Genomic DNA, 24098 nt, shown 5'->3' on the forward strand with positions numbered 1-24098 from the left:
GGATATTATCTTTCATTTAGCAGCATCCAAGTGGAGATTAGCCTTGTAAATGAAACATTGTAAAAAGTTTAATGGTCGAGGAGGAGAATCGAACCGGAACTGTGGGATTAGAATAGCACAGCTCTATCGACTCATCTAAAGCTTTACTTATTCTGGCTTGCCTCAATAAAGAGCATTTTCAGTTCATTCAAAACAGTTGATTGTTAATAGTCAAATTGATTGGCAAACAACATGAATATGTAATTGAGGACTTAGAGAGTATTCAGTAAATTTGAACAAAACATATTTTTTTAAAAAAAGACGAAATACAGAACTCCTTTATTTTGAATCAAATACGGCACGCCTATTGTACTCGTAGCAAATTTCACATAAGTAAGTCCCCACCTTAAGCGGGTTTTCATACCCAGACACCTAACTATGAAAACATTTATGATCAATTCATCTCCAATCATTTCACAGATTTAACCTGTTGTATATAAGTTATTAGGGCGTAAAATCAAATGTAATTTATACGAAAAAGACTGTTGTACATTGCAAGACATGTAACGTTCAAATATTCATCACAAACTCATAGTCATACCATCATAAACAAAAGTGAGTGGGGAGCAGAAAACCACTTTATATAAAAGTTAAAAGAGGCGCTGTGAAGGCATGCGAAATGGTCGAGCGGTTTGAATGAGTAATCTGTCAATCAGAAGTTTGTGCCCAAACCCTGTAAGAAGTATTCTTTTTTAAGTGTGTTCCTATTTTCATCAGAGGACTGAGAACATTTCTTTGAATAAGTCTTTGGCAACTACTTTTCATTCAAATTCGATTAGAACGGAACATTATATGAATTGAAAAACTAAAATCCATAGCTGAAAAAATATTATGTATGTTCAATATTTCATTATTATCCTTTGATTTGTAATTGAAAACTATTTGTAAGCATTGGTGATTTCGGAAGATTCTTCCCCGGGGGATTGTCAATATATGAAGGACGGAAAACTGATAAAACACCTTAGTCCACTTTGAGCATGATCGAAGATATGGCCACGAAGGGGGAACTTTTTCATGTCGACAGTGTCTTAAATTCTCCCTCAGGTCCCCCCTGAAATCATCACTGTTTCAAAGATTTCCTTAACAAATTGAATATTACATTCATTTCTCGTTCCATGTTTTGAAATATCAAAATCAACTCAGAGAGAATTATAATATTTAAAAGAATAAAGAAGTATGCAGTATACAATAAAGAAATTTACATTGTGATTCGTATTACAAATGTCAGTAAAGTGCATCCTTTTGTTTGTACTGTGTATTATCAGCAGCATTATCATCAGAAGCATTCCGCCATTATTAGCGGGTCACTTGCCGCAGCTGAGAAGCTGCCATGCTCCATGATCTTCTGTTAACCTCTTCATCTTCACATACGGTTTTTCTGTTTTGATATCGCCCATAGCCTAATTCTGTTTCGATATAGCCTAATTATTCCCTCCCTGTTTTTCCTGTCGCCATACATTCTAGCACGTCCCTCATGATACAGTTCATTCTTACCCAATGTCCCAACCAGTTTAGCTTCCTCTTCTTAATAATATTTTTACTACCATTTCTAACAACCTCACACTCGTTTTACTCTCGACCCGATTAATTCTCTCCATTCTTCTCTACACCTATATTTCAAAAGTCTTCAATTTTTTTCATCATTTTTGCGTAATGTCCATGTTTCTGCTCTATACAATACAGTAAAATACAGTACACGCAGCATTTTATGACTCTTTCTTCAGCTCTTCATTCACTGTCTCATAAAATAGTATTTTCTTTATCCTAAAGTCATCTCTCGCCATTCCTATCCTTGCTTTTATTTCACTTTTGCATATCATATCATCAATAATAACAGTACTCACAAGTAACACTTCCCAAGTGTAACACTCCGATTTTGATAAAATTTGACAGGTAGATATTACACATGAAATAAATGAATATGTGTTGTTTTATTTTCTGCGGAAAAACGTTTTAGGGGCAAAAGTCCCGACCCAAAATTTTGAAATTTGACTTCCGAAAGGCAAAAACAAGTGGCCCGAAGTGAACTAAATTGTACACAGATATTGTAGACGTAAAATGAGGGAATACGGGCTTCGTATTTTCCTGGAAAAAACTGTTAGGTTATTCCTCCAAACCTTTGATCACGAAATATCAAAAGTGCTAAAAAGACTATGTCATATGTGCCTAAAGGACATGAAGAATTGCAATGAAGTTTGTATAGGGACAATACGCAAAAAATAAACGAATAAGTTATTTTCTGCGGAAAAACGGTTTTAGGGGCAAAGGCTTCCACTCAAAATTTTGCACGAAAGGCAAAAGAAGTGGACCGAACTGAATGAAATTGTGCACAGATATTGTAGAGGTAAGATGAGGGAATACGTGTTTCGTATTTTCCTGAAAAGAAATAATGTTCGGTGGACCGAGGCGTTGGGTGGCAGAAGGAGTGAACCGAAGCGAACGAAAATGTGTGTAGATATTGTATATGTAAATTAAGGCCTTCCGTGTTTCACAAGTGTCACCATCCAATTTCTTCAAATTTTGCAAATCAAGAGTAAATACATACAGTATAGCGTATATTATAGTATTTCAGGAGGCGCCTTTAACCCTTACAATGTTTTTCCGCATAAACAAAAACGCGTGTCGATTTATTTCCTGTTTGCTGTTGATGTGCCAAATTTGAAGCAAATCGGATAGGGACACATGAGTAACACGAAAGGCCTTATTTTACATAAACAATATCTACACATAATTTCGTTTGCTTCGGTCCACTCCTTCCTGCGCTATTACCGTAATATTTATTTTTTCGGAGGAGACCTTGGCCCCAACACTGTTTTTCCGCACCAATTGAAACACTTTTCGTTTATTGTTTTGCAAATTGTCCCTAAACAAAGTTTCGTTGCAATTCTCCATATCCTTTAGGAACTTCTGACGTATACTTATTTGCACTTTTGATATTTCATAATCAACGGTTTAGGTCTGTGGCCCACCCAACCTTTTTTTTTTTTTTTTTTTTTTTTAAGGAAAATACGAAACCCATACTCCCTCATTTTACGACTACAGTATATAAACACAGTTTCATTCACTTTGGTTAACTTCTTCTTGCCTTCAGGGTATCAAATTTCAGTTTTGGGTGGGGGCTTTTGCGGTGATCTGCGGAACTATTTCTAAATGTATGTTATTAGTTGTAGTAGTTGATTTGAGTTTAGCGTCCCGTTCAGGAGTGATGCTATATGTGACATGAATCTACAGTTTAACGTGTCATCCGGACCACATGAGCTCCTGCCGGCAATTGAACTCCGCTTTTAGAACAAAATATCTGATCACAGTCAGTTCTTACCCGTTGCGGTTGGAACAAACCTTGTATTATATTTGGTATTGGGAAACAGTGATGAAACTTGTTAAGAATTTCATGACCCATAAGCAGTCAGACCCGTGACAAGGTAGGGCCAGAACAAACCTGGAGACGACGGAAACGAAAATTTGTATGACACAGTTAAAGTAGTCCTAAACGCTCCTGCTGGTCTCGTGGCTAGCGTGGGCGCCTATGGTTCGTGTAGTATCAGATTCGATTTCCGTTAGCAGGTCGTTAAAACTTTAACTAGCATTTATTTTCATTGATGATCCGTCTCCTTTAGGTTAAATTCTTAATCGTGGAACGTAAACCTAATGTTCATTAATGTTTATTTCATTTTAAATGTAATTCTAACAATACAATTCTCCCATCTCTTCTCAGTAAATTTATAATTGTCTTTCTCTCTTGATGTTTGCGCCTGTGTGTGTCAAGACATTGAACTGAAAGATTACTACAAGGTCTATAAGAGTATAAACACTTGAGAATTACATAAAAGATAAGTTATATGAGTTAAGGGATTGTCAAAATTCAATCAAGTGAGCCAGTAAAATTTGACGTGTACAATGTAGGGGTGGGGAAAGCGGGGGATAATTCCTACAAGATCCTAATGTCACATTTTCTAGTCATAAAATTGTCAAAGCAAGAAAGGAATTTAATTATTAAAAATGAATTTTGAACATAGTTAGCACCAGGTCTGTGCTGGGATTCTAGCGAGAGCGGTAAACAAGTCTACAAAATGGGCGTCCATTCAAACGTGAATACGTTTTTTTCCATGTCAAAATAGAAAATCAATAACTATTTATTTTTAAAAAAAGTCATTTCAAACGGTCCAGCTTTTTTCTGTGATAATAAGACAATTAACATCAATTTCAAAGAAGCGAAAAAAAATATAAAAATTGCTCCGTTCCAAAGATGGCGTGGGTCAATAAAATGACCCACAGCCCACCCCTTACCACAACCACGACATGCTGACCAACCACTCACAATGATTCCCACTCGTGAGATATTCATTTTTTCTCAAAAATTCGGACCCTCACTCTACCCTTAGGATATATATTATACTGAAAGCGAAATGATAACATCTCAGTTGGGATTGCGTTCTAACTACCTAAGCATATAAAGTAAGTCATTGCATTTGGCTTTGCCACTTGCCTGTGATGATCACACATAGCTACATTCATTTTTTATATCTAAGTAATAATAATTCATATATTAAAGGTGATTAGAAAATATATTTTTCCCAGTGGTTTTGCAAGGGCGCCTTATGTATAGAGCGCACTGTACTTATCACGGGTTCTTTACCAATAAAAATTGTAAGAATTTATTATAAAAAACGTGTACCTTTATTTATAATGTGATAATTCGGAGGGCGCACCCGGTGGGCCAGCACGGACCTGGGTAGCTCGTAGATTCACTTGAATAGCTTTTATCATTCACTTTTTACGGAAAGAAGGGCCTTAAATATTGCACAAATCACATTTTCATAAACTTATTCTTCTCGTGCCCTAAAAGGGGAATTTTAACTAGTTGGTTGATAATTTTTAAAATGACGTGAACAGTGAAAAAACGTGCTTTGAAAATCCAGACTAATGTAACTATGTCTAATTGCTTTTTAATATTTCCTTTTAAACCCTGGATTTAAAGTATTACCCAGTCAATATTTTTTAAAGGAATATTTCTATTTCATTAAAAGTCACATTTCTTCTGGATCTGAAACGAACTCTTCCACATATAATATAAAGTTCCAGGACACATACTGTCTTTCCACTTAATAATAACGTTAGCTTATTGATCATATTTTGATTTAATACTGGAGATGGTTTATTTATCCAACATGCTTAAAGATCTAATAAAGTGACGCGGATAGCTCATATTTTTTCTTTCCCCTCCTTTTTGTTTTCACAGACAGACCAATATTATATTTATATACTGTGTATCTCAAACTCGTTTTAGAAGAAAAGTGCCTTCACTTCACAGGTTAAATAAAAACAGGACACTCATTTTAAACAACGCTTCAGACAATATTGCTTTGCTTTCTTTGCCTATAACGTTTATGGAATAACTCACTGAATAAGTAGTTGCTTACTACTGAAGAAAATTTCATTAGGTCAAGAGTCTCACACCCAAAAACAAAGAAAAAGATCCACACTCGTCATATTATTTTGTTCAAAAGTAGAAAAGAATTAGTTACAATTATATTTATATTTGCAGGTAGTAACATGCTTCGTTAAAAATAAAATTAATAATACCCACAATGAACATGATGCAATAAATAAATCAACACATAATATTAATCTGGTCCTTAGCGCACGCCTTAACATTCGTTCATGCTGTGGAGTATTTCGTTAGTGATTCACTTAGTGTCAGCAAAAATGCGTTGAACTACTTTCGTCGGTATCAACTACACCATTGGGAATAAGTGGAATACCCTAAAGAAAGCACGTGCTACGTTTTATCGAATTCAAATCATGTTTGCTTAGTTTCTACCACAAAATGATTTCCTGTGTGTGAAGGCCTGCAGTACAGAGATGATTTTATTCCCTTTTACTCCCTTATTTTGATAGATTCTTGCAACATCAAACAATAAAGTTATTTTCAAAGATTGGGACAGGCATACGAAGTTAAATTAAAATGAAGCAAGTTTTACGAGAGTTATTGTGAAACAGACAGAAACACAAATTCCGGTTGAGTCAGCTGACAGACACTTGCTATTTCAATTCAATTACTTGTATTTAGTTCTGGATGTAAGTTTGTTTATATATTTTATTAATGGAAAGAAATTTAGAACATCCTTACCTTGATCTGCCTAGGTAGAATCATACCTGCAGCCTTATATTATTAACTTAGAAAAGAATAAGAAAAAATCTAACAGAATGACACCATATATGAAACTCTAATACTACAAGTAATGGCTGTTCCTTCCACGAAAAGAAAAATAATTCTACAAGTAATTCCTGTTCCTTTGACTAAAATAATAAAAAGTGCACTTGACTAAGATTTGAACATGGATCAGTTAATGTTTGTGGGTTAGAAGTTACCAATACACCACTACCCAGATGGTAATTTTTTGCTATACACTATAGACATTCAGTTATACACTTTAACACTTTGTGATTTTTGTTTCTGTCGTCTTACCATATAACAGTTTCTCTGCTTTTTCTGCTTGTAACATTGTTCGTGTTATTTATTGTGTAAATTGGATTTGGAAACGTAATATATTTTGTTGTTTTACTAGGATCCACAGGTTTAAAAGTTTTTAATCTCAGTTACATTATTAAGCAACTAATTTTCTCATATCTTCCATTGTTTCACGCGGCAAGAAATACTATCCTACGAAACAACACGCATTCTTTTATGTGACACTTGGGGCGGCATTTAGGGGGAAGGAGGGGTAATTTCCCCCCAAGAGTTTGAGGTTTACGTGTACTTTAATCAATTGTCTACCAATGTATTAGTACAAAACGTGAAAGTCTTACGTCAGTGATGTTCTTGCCCACTCAAGCTAAGCCTGAAATGACGCCCCTGTGTGACAGATAATATGACTATGAGTTTGCGGTGAATATTTGGGCGTTACAGGTCTTGCAATGTATAAAACTATTTCCCGAATAAATTACATTCGATTTTACGTCCTAATGACTTAAAAAAAACAGTATGAATCCTTTAAATGATTGAGGTTGGAGTGATCGTAAATGTTTTCGTAGAAAGAAGTCTGGATATGTAAACCCGCTTACCCTTGGGATTTATTTCTACTTATGTGAAATATGGTACTGTAGAGATAATTCAACGCATAGGCCACATTGTCTTCAAAAGGTTAAATAAATACGTAATTTGAGTTGCTTCCTGTAAAACATATCCCATCGAAAAGAGTGAACCTGTTAAAAGGAAAGCCAAATGCCTTAAAGTATAGCATGTAATGGTGAAATTACGTTATTTGGAAAGTACAGTTTTTTCTTATCCATCTGCGGTTTGCCAAGTGTTTATGACTTCACTTTACAAAAAAGCAAATAACATTTTGCCAGTAGCAAATAGCATTTTATTTGATTTTAGTACCTTCCGTCGCGATCGTTTGGCTAACGTTTTGACAGGTTCATTGTTTTTGATGGGATATGTTTTACAGGAAGCACCTGAAACTATGTATCTATTTAACCTTTTGAAGACAATGGGGCGAAGAAGAGCGAATGGTGCGTTTGGTGACGCAAGCTTCTCAATCCGTGAGTGGGCTGGCAAGTCGCGACGGATTCATACGCTGTCTTGATTTCTAGCAAGGAAATCCCAATATTCGGATCGAAAAAAGACTATGCCATCAACAAAAGTAAAGCAAGTGAGTGAGGACGCAAGCAAGTAAGGCCATAGCAGAAAATTAGACAGGGCGGAACTCGAAGTGCAGTCACATCCTCGTGATGAGTTCTGGGTTATTTTGGACAAAGAATAAATGATCGAGAATGTTGATAATGAATTGCATTACAGCAAAAGATAAATAAATAAGTAAATAAACTCTACTCTTAGGCTAAACAAAATAAATCAACTTTTTGTACATACAAATAAAAAACGCAATCTTCTTGCCTTAAGCGTTGATGTTTGGCCAATTTAAGCGAAGAACTGCACATAAGTGGGCTTTGAAAAGATGCATTAGGCATAGTTCAAGCTGCCCCTAAGGCTGAATCTAAAAAAGACGAGAATATATATATTTTACATAGCCCAAAACGTGAAATATTGTACAGTGTAGTGCGGGTTGCATATTTTTTTCATAAAACCTCGATGCGGCACATGAAAGTGTTGACTAAAAAGTCTGAAAAAAAATCTGGCACACTTTGCCCACTAAAATACACCCTATAACCACTTCACCGATTCGATTTTCGAAAATATTTGAAATTCGGCCACCCTAATGTACACTCATGTCTAAAATTATTGTCGCATGTCTATCAATATGTTGTAGGAATATAATTTGATAATGAATTCGCAAGTTTTTCTTATAATGTTAGTATGTGTATAATCGGCAGAGACATGTATGTGGCAAATTCCATGTTAAAAGAGCAGTAAATAAGAACAATAAAACGAAAATAAAACTTTCTTGTCCATTTAGCAACATTTTGTTTTACTCATTCTAATTTTCGTATTTATAATTCTTTTCCTATGAAATTTACCACAAATATACATTTCCCGATTTTACACACAGTATCAATATTAAAAGTACGCTGCAAAATCATTAGCAAATTATATTTTTACAAGAAGACAATTCCCAGACAGCACAATGCACGTACAGTATCCGTATAGTACATGTACAATTGCACGGATGCAACATGTGCATCATCTGTATAAATGCACGCCTGTACATGTGATGCACATATACATGCCAGGTCCTATTCAACATCTTCACGTGCACAGAACATGTGCAATGCACACGTACACGTCCTGCACAAGTGATTTACACCTACCGCGCAGGTGATTTACAAGTACCACGTATTCGATTTACATGTACTTCACAGGTGATTTACATGTAGGACAGCGGTGATTTACACGTAGCACACAGGTGATTTACACGCAGTAACCAGGTGATTTACATGTAGGACAGAGATGATTTACACGTAACACACAGGTGATTTACACGCAGTTCCCAGGTGATTTACATGTAGGACAGAGATGATTTACACGTAACACACAGGTGATTTAAAACAGCACCCAGATGACTTACATGTAGTGTACAGGTGATTTCCTCGTAGTACAGAGGTGATGTAAAAGCAAATTCGAGATGCAACGAAAAAAAGAAGTTTATATACTTGGTGTCTTACGCAGTAACACCATCTATAACTGCACGGTCACGGTCACGGTCACGGTAATGGTGAAGTTTTGTGAAGAGTATCGGGCCGAAGCCCCTGACTCCATGAGTAATATGGCATAAAGAATATATATAGATGTGCTGGTGGCTAGTTGGGTATTACTATTGTTTTGTTATGTCTGGAAGTCTACATCTGCAACTGTCGCAGAGTAGCTGATATTGTTATTACGAGCTATGGAAAGATATTAAATGCGTGGCGTGCGATGAACATTCCGTAGAGCGCATTCGGTGCCGATGGTGGCTATAGCTGGATTAACATGTCTCGATAAAGTATGCCAGAACTTATGATGGAGATGCCGTAGAACTTCTCTAATAGGAGGCAGCTCTAAATCTTCGAGAATTTGTCTGTTGCGTGTATATCTGTCGTGACCAGTGACGATGCGACCGGCCCTCGTTTGCACACTTTCGAGTGTTTGAAGATGGCTATTAGAAGCATGTTGCCAGGCAGGACATGCATAAGAAAGTGTGGACAGGACTATCATCTTAAATATATGCACGCGAACCTCATGAGAGATTGAACTGCAGCGAAAAATGGGGTACAATGCCGAGATTTTCCGTAATGCTCGTTGCTTTATATCTTTGATGTGTGGGGCGAACGTGAGCCCATGATCTAATGTCACACCCAAATATTTCGCATGCGTGGCGTGAGGAATGTGTGCGTTCTCATATATTAGATTTCGAGGGGCGCGGATGCGTCTTCTACTGTGTGTGCGTTTTTCAGCGTTGTTGAGATTTTCCAAGGAAGACCTACGCCGCTTAAGTGTTCCCACTACTGTGAAATCCATGTCTTCCGTGTTATTCGACGTTGATGGCTGCGAATTACTTGTCTGTTTAACCCTTAAGTACTATGGACGAAAATAATCACGTAACTACTATGGAACGGTCTGTCAGACCGCATTGTTGTTTCGCATTTTCTGAATAGTAGTTTTATTGCATATTTTTTTAAAATGTTATCCTACATATCTTAGTTGCTTATAGAAAAATAAAACAGTAGTTTCACGATGTAAAAAAAAAGCTTTATATTTTTAAAACAATGAGAAAGGGAACAGTCAAAATTTGCAACAATGATTTCATATTTATTCTAAAATTGTAATTTTTGAAATATTCAATTTTTTTCTCCGTTTCTATGTAGTCAGAATAACAATAATTTAAAATACACTATTCTCATAGATGTACTGAAAACAGAAAATACAAGAAAAACGAAGAAAAAACATGGAAATTTAGCTTTTTTAAACTTACAAGAAGGTACTGCTATAGTTGTACTGCTACATTTTTTGTAGTGAAAAGGTAATGAATAAAACTTATTTTTAGTTCTGATATGATAGCGAAAGTATAGAAAGTACGTTTTTCCGGTAAACAAATACCGCACTAATTTTTCTGACAGGATGTACTTTTTTCAGGTAGGTACTTATTTATTTTTTTCCGCGCTGCAAGGAAATAGGTACCGGCATACCGCTGACACGAGTATCTTTGCTTTCCGCTTATAACTCAGTGGACAGAAGACTATGTATTCCTCTGCAACTCCTTGTGCGCGATGGTGTGAAACTCACTTTCAAGCTGTAGTATACACTTGATTGAAAAACTCAGCTCTCGTGGCAGATGTCCGATGAACAATCTACGTTCTATGGGAGGCCTAAGAAGTCCTTTTCCCAACGTTTTCATGAAATAAAGTCTTGTCATCACTGCGGACTTAGCACAGACTTGATGCAAGACATACGCATTGACACCAAACGCAACATCCACCAGCATAAAGAAAATTGTCAATAGCTATCGTCTTGTTCGACGACTTGATGTATAATCTCTATATTTTTTGTCTAGAGTATCCATTCCGCCTTTACTCGTTATAAAATATGAATATTTCAGGTTTTCCAGTCTCTGGGTCATTACTTGATGTGTGGTGCAAGACGTGCCACACAGTAAGACACAAAACTGCTAATAATCAGTAGATAACGAAAGACAACTAAACAGAAAAACTACTCACGTAACTACTATAGTACGTCTGTGAGACCGCTCGGCCCTTCTAGCGCCTAGCACAGGGGATCAATTATAACACGAACTTCACAATACGTAACTATTAGCTAGACAGGAAGGTAGACAAAAAGATCCACTTGTAGTAGTGAGACTGTGGAAAATATAATGATACGAAAAGTCACAGCGGTCTGAGAGACGGTCCATAGTACTTACGGGTTAACTGTATTCGTTTTCAATTTTGACTTCGCTGGAGCGGTCGTTTGCTTGTTTTTACCTAAAGGCACAAGGAAGTCTTCTGGTTTATATGTTGATCTTATTATTTTGCCCCTCATATTAGGAATCTTGGATGATTGGGCCTTTTTCTCAGATTTCACTGGTGTCTTCTGAGAGACCATCTTTATACTTAAAGTAGGAGATGGCGCCAGCTTACCACAAAAGAGGGTAACAGTGTACCTTTGAAATGGTTTGTTCTTAGAGCAATGCTCTAAGTTTGTAGGTTGTTAATCTGCTTCCTCCGAAGAGGAAGCACAAAAAGTAATCGGTAACCAGTAGAGATGCCTAAGTCGTCAACTAATTTCGCTTGTCTCTTCCTCCGAAGAGGAGAGTATCAAAATAAATCGTTAAGCCAAGAGGAATAGCTAGGTCGTCAACAGAAAAGATCAATTTGGTGCGTTAACCTCCGTGGAGGTATTAAATATAATTCGACGGTTGTTTCCTCAGCCTCAAAGAGGCAAGTAATCCAACCGTATATACGAAGATCGCGACTAAAAAAATAAACCAGTGGGGATGGAATGCCTAAGTGACGAGTTTATTTTTCTCCGCCAGCAACGGATACCCTATTTCTTTTACCTGGTTAGAGATTCCAGGTGGCCAGTTCCATAACTGCAATTTTTTTTTTAGCTAGCCGGGGCTAGCCACCCGCTCGAGGGTTACGCCCTCCATGGGGAAAGGGAAGTAAAGTAAAGGGACAGGTGGAAAGGAATGGGAGATGGGCTAAGGGATATTCAATAATGTTATATAACTTTATTTCTAATAAATAAATATATATATATATATATTAGGACATTACGATCTTTACGATCGTAATCATATGTAGAGGAGAGGAAATTGTATACACGACTCCAAAAGTGCATTACCACCTGCAATTCTCCTTTTCCTGCAATAGCAGGCAACCCAAAAAGCTCGGCGGTTCTGTTGGTTACGAATTCGAAAGGCGTTGGACTAAACCTCAATTTTGTCACAAATATATCAGTGTAGCAAACTGCAGTTAAGGGAATAAAACAAATTGTTAAGAATGACAATTTTATTATTGTGACGGGGTTGGATGACATCAAAAGTTTCAACAAGATGAATGGTAAGAAACATATATCAGAAGGAAGCATTTCTCTCTTTCCCCCCACCCCACCCCAAAAAAAGAAACTCATAAAAAGAAAAAGTTACATAATATAAAAGTTTCATATAAAAGCCTAACAGCACAAAAACAAACATCTACGCGAAACGAAAAAGAGACAAACACAGAACAGGGGACATCAGTGGCGTAGCAGACTTGCGGCCCTCCCATGCAAGATAAAGAGACGGGACCCAAGTTTTTAAACCCCATTGTTATAATAATAATAATAATAATAATAATAATTATTATTATTATTATTATTATTAAAAAGCCGTTTCCTTTTCTAAATCTCTGACTCTGCCTCAGAGCATGAATGCATATAGCGATCATATGTGCACCTTTTGTCAATTAGCAGTCCCAAAGGCCAAAAGGGATGGAAATCTCCAAGAGAGAGAAACAAAAATCTTTCTTATGGTAAATTCTAGTTCAAAGTTCGAAGTACTTGCTTTTGCACGTGATTTTTTTTTCTTTTTTCAGGGAACAAAAAAGTTCTGGCGCCTAAGAAATTACATCATATAATATTGCAAATTTGCAAGTGGATGTATTTACATTGCAATGTTTGTTAATAAAGATATTATGATTAGAAAACAATCTTGGAAAAATTAAGTTTAATTTCTTCATCCATCGCAAGTCTTAGGGGACCTTTATACCTCGCCTCCCCACTCCTCGAATATCGGTATCGAAAATTTAGAATGATATATTCATGTCCATATATCTGCGATATCGAATGTTGATATATGATAATATAGATATCGATGATAGCGATATATCGACATATCACTGGCCCAGATTCCGAGAAGTGATGCTTGAAATATACTGGAATCAAAAATCAAATTCTAAATAAATTTTCCATTTCCGTATCCAATGTTGAGGGGGAAGGGTGGGAGTCTACTTAGCTCCACAGGTCATATCAATTGTATTCTTAAATCAGCCATTACACCCGCTATTATCAAAGTGTTAAGTCAGTCACTGTCTGCGAGTTACCCCAGTTTCATTTGAAGTTTGAATTGAAGACATGAATTGCAAAACATCCAAAATGCACTCTTTTTCTTCTTATTTTTCGTTTTCTGTTTTTTATGTTAGCGTCTATGTTTCAGGGCTATTCACTTGCATAATACGTAAGTCCAAATTAAAACTTTTTTAAAAAAAAATTCAAAAAAATTTCAGCTAAATAGAATAGCATTCCAAGTATAATCTTCTTGTTTTTCTTCTAAAAACAAAAAAAAAATACTTCGGTGGACTTCGCATGTTCTGCAATTCAGATCTTCAATTTTATTTACGGTCTTTAACAATCTTTAACTCGCAGGCTCCTTGCTTTCATAAAAAGCATTTGTTGTGTAGATTAAAATAAAAAATGAATTCATCTATATTCTTGGGAACTTACTGTTGCCCCACACACATATATACAGAGTGTAACAAATAGGTACGGCAAAATTTCAGGGGTGGATTCCTTATGGGTAGACAAGCAAAATCGTTCATATGACCATATGTCGGGAAATGCATCATTGCAGAGTTACGGCCATTGAGCCGCCTAATAGTGGAAATAGTCATATTCTTGTCGCTCCTTAATGTGACTCAATTTAAACCTCTATAACTCAAACCCTAATTAACCTAGGAAGATATTTTTGGTATCTGTGTATTTCTAAAGAACGATGCTTTCCGCCTATATATATAGAGTGAGTCAAAATCTTTCGACACCTGCATAAGTTTTAAAATCGACGGAAAAAGTAAAAAGTGATGATGGGAAAAGAGGTTTGATGAGGTGCTGCAACTTTTGGAGTCTATGTCATTCATGACCACCATCTCGAAATCCGCCATTTTGGATCCAAGTCATTTTTTAAATGGGAAGAGGGTAAATGTCACATCAAATAACACTAGATTTAGCTCAGAAATTTAGTGGTGTAATTTGTTTTTTTCTATCTTGTACACCTAAGAAGTTATTAATGTTCAAAGGTGGGAAATTTCATTGATACTGACTCAGTTCTCTCTGTTCCAGGTGATCTAAAATAGGTCTGACACGTGAACAGAAGATCGAAATCATCCTTATATCAGTGGAACGCAGCCACCGAACAATAGCAGCTGACTACAACCGACGGCACCAAACAGAGAATCGGTGTCGCACAGCACGGTGGCTCACGTGATCACCAAATTCCAAGAGATAGGCTCTGTTCAAGATAGGGCACGTAGTGGGCGACTAAAGACTGCCACCAATGAGGAAACTGCAACGGCGGTTGTTGCGTCGTTTGTGAAAAGTCCTAAACGAAGTACCCGTCGTGTGTCCCTAGCATGTGCAATAAACCAATCCTCCGTTGTCCGGATATTGCACGCCAATCAGTGGCATCCTTACAAGCTGCACATGCAACATAAACTGAACGAGGATGACCCTGATCGCCGGTTGGAGTTCTGCATGTGGGCTACTGAACAACATGAACTGGATCCTGCGTTTGCCAAGGGCATACTGTTGAGCGACGAGTCGTATTTCACTTTGAACGGGGAGGTTAATCGACATAATTGTCGATACTGGTGTGACGCAAATCCGAACTGGGTTGATCCGAGTCGAGAACATATTCCAGCGAAGGTGATGGTGTGGTGTGGCATATGGGACACCCGCATCATTGGGCCATTTTTGATTTACAACACCTTAACTGCACCACAGTATCTGATGCTGTTGCAGGACTTTGTGTTCCCTGCCACACTGAAAGGTGGCGGCATTTTCCCATCTTATTTTCAGCACGATGGAACCCCTCCACACTATAGACTTGGTGTCCGTCAATGGTTGGATGAACAACTTCCATGGAAGTGAATTGGTCGCCGTGGTCCCGTGGAGTGGCCGCCCAGATCCCCTGACTTAACGCCCCTTTGATTTTTATCTATGGGGACATCTTAAGCAGATAGTGTATGCTGAGACAATCCATGATTTGAGACACCTGGAGGAACGCATCCAAAAAGCCTGTGACCAAATTTCAGGAGATATCTCCTCCGTGTGCAGTCAGAGTGGTTGCGGCGACTACAGTTGTGCATTGCACGGGATGGACAACACGTAGAACATGTGTTGTAGCATTCAGTATCAACGTAATTTCCCACATTTGAACATTAATAACTTCTAAACTGTATTAGATAGGAAAAACAAATTACACCACTAAATTTCTGAGCTCAAGCGTGTTATTTGATGTGTCATACACCCCCTTCCCATTTAAAAAAAATGACTTGAATCCAAAATGGTGGATTTCAAGATGGCGGCCATAAATGACATACACTTCAAAAGTTGCGGCCTCTCATCAAACCTCTGTTCCCATCATCACTTTTTACTTTTCCCGTCGATTTTCAAACTTATGCAGGTGTCCAAGGACTTTTGACTCACCCTGTATATTTTATGTATGTGTGTTTGAGTACCACGGTGGACATGGGAGAGTAATTACTTGTTTTTTGTTTGTTTTTTGCATCAGCATTTTTGAGATGGCATTCCTTGGGGATACACTCATAAAGTGCATATCAGCGGAAAGCTTAATTTTTGCAGAACAAATTGCTACTAAAATTATCTTCCTATCTTAATAAGAGTTTGATATATTGAGGTTTGAATTGAGACACATTAAGGAGCGTCCAGAATGTGACTATTTCACACCATTTGTCGGCTCAAAGGCCTTAACTCTGGAACGATGCATTTCCCGACATATGGTCATCTGAACTTTTTTGCTTGTCTACCCATAAGGAATCCACCCATGAAGTTTTGCCGTACCTTTTAGTTATATCCTCTATATACAAGATCCGTTTTGTAGATTTACGAAACCACTCTTTTTTCCTCAATCAATTTACAAAACGGGTCTTGAATGAGGTGGTCGCACTAGTAATGACATCCCGTAGCGTCGTTACGTAACACACACAGTATAAATAAAGCTTCGAAACCACAAATTGCAAGTTCTGCCGCAGATAATTCGGTATGGTGTCTGCTTGTTGAGTGGGCAACCCAGATTCATATCAGCTGGTACGGTTGTTTTTTTTTCTTTCAAAATACATTTCTATATGTTTATATTTCTTCTTAATAATTACTTTCTTGCAATCTTAAATTAGTCGGGGTTAAGTAGTCAGAAGATTGAAACACATGTATGACTACTTTATCAGTGTATGTGTACTCATCTATGTATCTTTACATATTTGTTTCTTTCTTGGGGCCGCGGTGGCTCAGTGGTAGAGCGTTCAACTGTGGTTCTTGGGATTTCGGGTTCAATCCCAGTCCCCGATAAGTGAACTTTGTGGTGGAGAAACACCGTGTGCGTGGTTTTTCTCGGGGTTCTCCCACTTTGTTCATTCCACCATTTCATTCATTACTCATCATCACCGTCTCCACCTAACCGGCATAATCGTGGGACGTAAAACTCAAAGATTTCATTTGTTTCTTTCTTTCAACTAGTTTCTTTCTTTCAACAACCAGAGGTTTTGAAAAAATTATTTCAGAATAAGTGGGGAACGCTTGCATTTCGACTGTACCGACGATATTGCCAAATATTCCTGTCGTAATAATTCATTACTGGAAACCATTGGCGCCCAAAGAAATTTTTAAGGGGGTCATCTGGTCATCTCCTTGATTGCTATATTACGCCTAGTATTTAATATACGTAGTTTGCTATATTACGCATACATTTTCGTGAGCAAGGGGGGCCGGGACGCTTCCCCCTCCCTTCGGGCGCCCGTGGTCGAAACTAAGTAGTCGTTGTTTTAAGTAGTGTTTCTTCCAGACATGTTTTTGGGGTGCTGCTCCCTGGAACTCTGAGAGTGCCCCCCACGGGGAGACAAAAATAATACATCTATAATAGAATAATACCAGCAGTACCCCCGGAATCCTAAATATACCCCGCAGGAACATTTTTTCTGAAAGATTGTAGTCGCGTTGTGTGTGCTGTGCTGATAACCAAACGAAAGTGGTTAAAACTGTAATTTTAACCACTTTGTATAACAGCTCCTTTTTGTGGGCCTCATCCGCTCTATTGTTGCCACGAGACGAGACACTTCTCGTGTCTTGTCTCGCGAGAAGAGATATGTGACGAGACGAGACAGCTTGAAGTCTTCTCTCGTCTCATCTCGTGGAAACACTACTTTCGACCATGTGGGTTACTGCCCCGATCTTGGAAATGTCCTCGAAGGGATTGTGGTACGAATAACAGATTTTATTCGAACTAATTGACTGACTCCGATGCAACATTGTTCCAACTTCGTCTATTCGCAATGTAATGAAATAGACAAACATCCGTTTATATGGTTACGTGAAGGCGGTCCCGTGTTCGATTCCTGGTGGGGGCACTCGGTCGAAAAATTTAAGTTTTTCAGGCTAGTCACCCTGAATGAGATTTTCCTTGGTTTTTCACATTCACACCAGGGGGATGCCAGGGTGATACCTTAGGTTTCAGATCACTTCCTTTCTTCCCCAATCCTTTCTTCCTTCCCTTTCCCCGGAAAGTGTGTTCGCCTAGAGACGTCATCCCTCGAACGTGACGGGATAAATGGTCTCAGATGCCGAAAGCCCAGAAATCTAAATCCTAAATTTACAAGGTTACCTCTGGGGAACACTGTTTTTTCAAAATATATTTCTATATGTTGATATTATTTTTATTAATTGCTTTCTTGGATCTTTCCTACATTATTCTAGATTAGTTACCATCGGTTAGTTTAGTCAGATTATGTATAGTTAAATATGGTTATGTATGTTTACCGTTTCTTTTCTTTTTTTTCAAAATACATTCCTGTCTGATCACATGTATTGTTAATAATTTATTTGTTGCATTTTTTAATAATTTATTTCATACACACAACAGATAAAACAACTCATACATTTTAATTACACAGCACATAGTTCTTTGACATGGAGGGAAATCTCCTTTGGTTATAGGAAGATATAGTATTACCATTGGGGATTTCCCTTATCCCCCTTGTAATTCGCACACCGTCAACAGATATAGAACATTGTTGAACATTTCTCGAACCACTTCATCACACTCCTGGCCTTGTGACATGGTGCATTATTTTGTCGAAAAATGCCACTACCGTTGGGAAACATGGTCGTCATCAAGGGGTGTACGTAGTCTGCAAGCAGTGTGCGATACGCGTCGGCCGTCATTGTGCCTTGCTCGAGCTATACTAGATACATGCTCACGTGTATGTACCCCAGAGAATTATTATTATTATTATTATTATTATTATTATTATTATTATTATTATTATTATTATTATTATTAGACTATTATTATTATTATATTTGAAGTACAATCAAATATCACGACATTAATTATTAGTTTTAATTAACTGAATTGACCTGAAAATTAAATCTTGATTTCGAAAGAATAACCATTAAGTTTAAGCGTTCGGAACCTTTCTAAAGTAATAAATGCTGGAATTGGTTTCAAGGCTGTTTCTGACTGAATACTTTCTTCAAAATAATATTAAAAATTATAGAAAGATTTTCGAGACATTCGATTCGAGTCGAGATTTTTACGAAAAGTCTCGACTCGACTCGTGTCTCGGCTCGAAAATTAGAGTCGAGAAATAAGTTACTCGTCTCGAATTTTACAAAGTGTGTCTGAACTCGAATTCCAGTCCAGATTCGAGACATGTCTCGACTCGTGCGCATCCCTAAATATTCATATTTTAAATGTGCAATACTACCTCTTGAAAAATGACCCCGAAGTTAATTTACCAAAGTCTAGTTTTTTCTTGTTAGATTAGTGATCGTGATTTAGGATAGATTATGTAAAGTCAGACATGGTTATGTATGTTTACACTTTCGTTTCTTTCTTTCAAAATACATACCTATCTTTTCCCATTTATCATTAATAATTTATTTCTTGCATTTATTAATAATTATCAGAAAAACCCATTATTCGCATTGTGGCTGTATTTGTAAGTTAACGTCTGTATTAGTAGTATCAACATTGATTTCAGCGAGTGCGAAAACTATGGATTTGACATTAATATCGGCCATTTTGGATTATTTTTACATGTTAGGTATCCCCTCCGGTACCCCGACCCGCAACTAAGTGGGGTTAATTTGGAAGATAATGCAATCAGAGTTTCACCATTGATCTCAGCGACCGCCAAAACTTTGAATTCGACACTAATATCGGTTATCTTCTACTACTTTTACATGTCCCTGTACGCGTCTCCTGAGACCCCCCTGGTTCGATTAAATAAACGCTTCGTCTTGATCTGGAATCTGGGCCAAGGTACCCAAGATCAAAATTAGGTAACTCTCGGTCCTGTCGTCTGGTCTCCAGGCAGCACACAGATACATACGTACATACAGACAGACACACAAACAAACTTTTTATTTTATTTATATTAGATTAGGTGTATTTCAAACTGTTTCTACCAGAAGTGTTTTTAGGGGGTACTGCCCGCCCGGAGCTCTGAGAGTGCCCCCGAAAGAGACCAAAATAATACATCTATAATATAATAAAAAATAGAAAGTTATCAATAGTGCCCCCGGAATACGAAGTGTGCCCCCCCCCCGGAACATAGTTTCTGAAAGAAACACTGATTTCAAACTCAACAGATAGAATCAACGGCGCTGACTTTCCAAAATGTATGTGGGTGCATATAAATGGCGGGACGTGTTATATGTTTTCAGGGGAGTCTCGATTTTTTTTATTTCTTTTTAGTTAAAATCTTTTATGAACACTGTCATAAAGGGCTGTGCTGTGATAAAGTAAAATATACCAGTAATATAAGGATAAGTTGAGACTGTCCTAGCTCAGTCGGTAACACGGCTGACTTAAACGTAAAGAAACAGGTTTAAACCCGGGTTCAAGTTTAATTACTGTAATGCATATTCTCAACATATATAATCGTGGTATTTAGTGTATATTTTCAACAACTTACATGATGCACAATGAGTGCAAGAGGCAGTGATATCAAATGTTAATAAAAGAAAATACTACATTCATACAAATTAAAATGAAAACATCATAAAAGAAAATAATTTTAATGGTATTGCAAAAAGAACTTGCAAGGATTTTGTTGTGGACATAAAGTATAAAATGACTAACTTAGTGTGTTCTTTGGTTGCCTCTGCACAAACACATTTGAAACAAACAATTATGTTTTAGAGGTGTTTGTTATGTTTTGAAACTAAAAATCTTGCCTGCAGCGCCCTGACAAGATTATTTGTGTGAGTGCTGGAAGCAGGGAACACCAAGGAGGCGGCGCGCATGGACAGAACAACCCCTAGCATTTCTTACACAGTACAACGTTGTTTGGCATATAACGTTGCTACTGTACTAGCGAGTTCCAGCTAGTTAAGCCTTTTATTAACAGCCGGAGGCAGCATTCTGTTATATCGTTGTAGTGAGTGGCGTGTTAAAATACTCCTAATATCAGTTTTTTCATTGTTCGATTGACCTTGAAGGACCAACAAATGCCTTTCGAGGAATACAAGTTCCCTTTAATTCATGAAGTCAATATAGAAATGACCTTCAAACCTATGCTGTGCATAAATGCTGGAAGTCTTATAGAACGGTTTTATCCTTGTGTCTGTAGACCAGAGCCCTGCAAAGCCAGGCCCGAAGACAGCCCGGATGGATCTGTATTCTGTGTCCGGCTCGACCCGATCCGGCCCGAATCTCGAGCCGGGCAGAGAATGGGCCGGGCTCTAACCGGACCGGGCACAAACGGGCCGGACCTTAAACTGGCCAGGCACAAATGAGCCGGGCTCTAAACGGGTCGGTCGTAACCGGCCTGAGAACAACCAAGTTGATAAGTCAAGTCAATCCTTCAATATGCAATAGAAAATGAGAAATGTGTCGTCACAATATTGCAATGTCTATTTGTCCTTCTCAAATGGGAAAATCGTTTAAGAGTTACCCAAGAAGTATTTTCTATATCCCTATACTGTCTGTCTATTTGTTATTTGTGCTTGCTCTGTCCAGCCATGTTTATTATACAATAATACAGCTCATGGACGTAAAAGTCTTATAGTACATTCATTAATGCATTACGAGTAACAGAGAAGATATGTAAAACTTCTACACCGTATGCGATATTAATACTACAACTACTACTGCTAATACTATTATTACGATTACGAATGCTAGTGCTAATTCCACTATTGCTTCCACTGCTACTATTGTTACTATTACCACTACTGCTACTACTTATTACTGTACTAATATGACAGCGAATACCACTTCTGCTATTACTAGTAATACGAAAACAAAACAATGCAAATGAAATCTTTGAGTTTTACGTCCCACAGTTATGCCGGCTAGGCTAAAGGAGACGGTGATGATGAGAAATAAATGAAATGGTGGAATTAATAAAGTGGGAGGAAACGGAAGAACCCACACACACGGTGTTTGTCCACCACAAATTTCATTTGGCGAGACCTGGGATCGAACCAGGGACCCTATCCACCACAGGTGAACGCTCAATCACTGAGCCACCGTTCCGGGTACACGTAATCGACCCTGGCGTCTTGGTGATTTATTTCATCATAATATTTTGTTATATTTATAGTATCATACTATGATATAAAGAATACAGGTACATGTAACATCATTTGGTATTTGGCTTGCTAGTTGAACATAACTACAAATTGCACTGATCTTATGAGCACGCCAGTTCACGGCTTTGACCCCCTGGTCTAAAGGTAGCGTACCAAATTCTACTTAGTAGGTCAAGTACTTGACTTTGTCATACGTTCTTGAGGTAACTACGGCTCAGGCCGTATGGATGATGATGGGATGAATTGGTGGAATGAAAACAGTGGGGGGAGGAAGCGGGACCACCCCGGAAACCCCCACGCACACGGTATTTGTCCACCACAAAGCTCACATAACATCTGGGTGGTAGTTCTGTACGGATCCAATGAACTACGGAATAACGTAGCAGAAACTCCCTACTCTGTAAATATATACTGCTAATATTCGTAAGTTTCAAGCTTGTAAAAGAAAGTAGCTGTTTTGTCTTTGTATTAAGGTTTACAATATTTCTATCGTATCTTGTCTGAGCTGCAAAACGAGAGGTAATACATTTATCGATTTATGGTTAGGGATTGGTCCTTTAAAACATTTAATTAAATCGAGAGGTGATAGAAAGATACTATCCCGCGAAAAACGTGCATTTTCTTTTGTGACAGATGATAACACTACTTCAAGTTTCACTATTGAATTCATATAGTTTGGAAATCTTCGTTTCACACTGTGAAACGATACTCACTTCCTTTATTTTGGCATTGGTTCTGGTAACTCGTCTAATATATGCTACAAGTTGACACTCTTAGTCAAGATTAGAAACTTGTAGCAATACACGTTGAAACCGAACTTGGCTAACTTCAGCTACTTCTGGTTTGAATAGGGATTGGTGGAAAATATTCTTGGTATGCTGAATTCTTGGAGGAACATTTCCTTACGACCCTGAGTTGATTTTAAAAAGCCGTATCTTGATATCTCCTATTGTTTTGATTCCTGGAAACAAGAATTGAAATAGGAAATGATAGTTAATTTGAACCACTTCCTGTTGATCGTAAAAAAAGCCGTATCCTGATATCTCCTATTGTTTTGATCTATGGAAAAAAGAATTGCAATAGGAAGTAATAGTTAATTTGAACCACTTTCTGTTCCGGTAGGGTATTGACAATAATTATGGTATGTTGCCTAGAGACGGTAAATCGTTTGGACAAAAATGTTCTATCTGTTACTGTTTTTGCTCTATGACGAGGAACGTTCAAACAGAATATGGCTAATTTAACAAATTCTGCTTTGATCAAAGCTGCCACGGAGATGGAGGAGGCTGTTCTTGAGACGATGAATCGATTGCAAAAAGCTACTTTTTAATATCTTTTACCATTTTTGCTCTACGGAAATCAGTATTGGAACAGGAAATACTAGTAAATTTGAACAATTTCCAGTTTTAGTAGAGTTATATGGATAGTAACGATATGTTTGTTGAAGGTTGAATCGTTTGCTTAAAACTGTTTCTAGCTATCTGCTGCCGGTTTCATTCTATAGCGATAAACGTTGAAACCGTTATTGAAACCAGAAGTTATAATAAATTCTAACTACAGCCGAATTTAGTATTGTAGATATTTGTCTTTAGACTCTAAATCGTTTGTAGAAACCACTTCTCACTATCCGTTATCATTTTCTTTATATATCGACGAACGTTGAAATCGGAAATGGCTAATTTGAAGCAATTCCGGTTTGAGTAGAAGGTTAACGGAGGAAATAAAATATATTCTTTGGATACTGAATTAATTGCAAAAGACCACATCTTGAAGCATTTACTATTTCTATTAGGCGGAAATTGGAAATTGAAACCGGAAGTAATAGTAAATTTCAACCATTTATAATTTCGGTAGAATATTTTGTGTACTCATGTTATTGTCTCTAGATGGTAACTCGTTTTCAAAAATCAGTTCTCGCTATGTTACCGTTTTATGCTATGACGATAAAAGTTGAAACTGTTGTTGAAACCGGAAGTAATAATAAATTTAAACCATTTTCAATTTTATTAGAGATAGTGAATTACCATGATATGTTGCCTAT

This window comes from Thermobia domestica, chromosome 15, assembly GCF_964235325.1.
Source record: "Thermobia domestica chromosome 15, izTheDome1.hap1.1, whole genome shotgun sequence".
Taxonomy (NCBI): Eukaryota; Metazoa; Arthropoda; class Insecta; order Zygentoma; family Lepismatidae; genus Thermobia; species Thermobia domestica.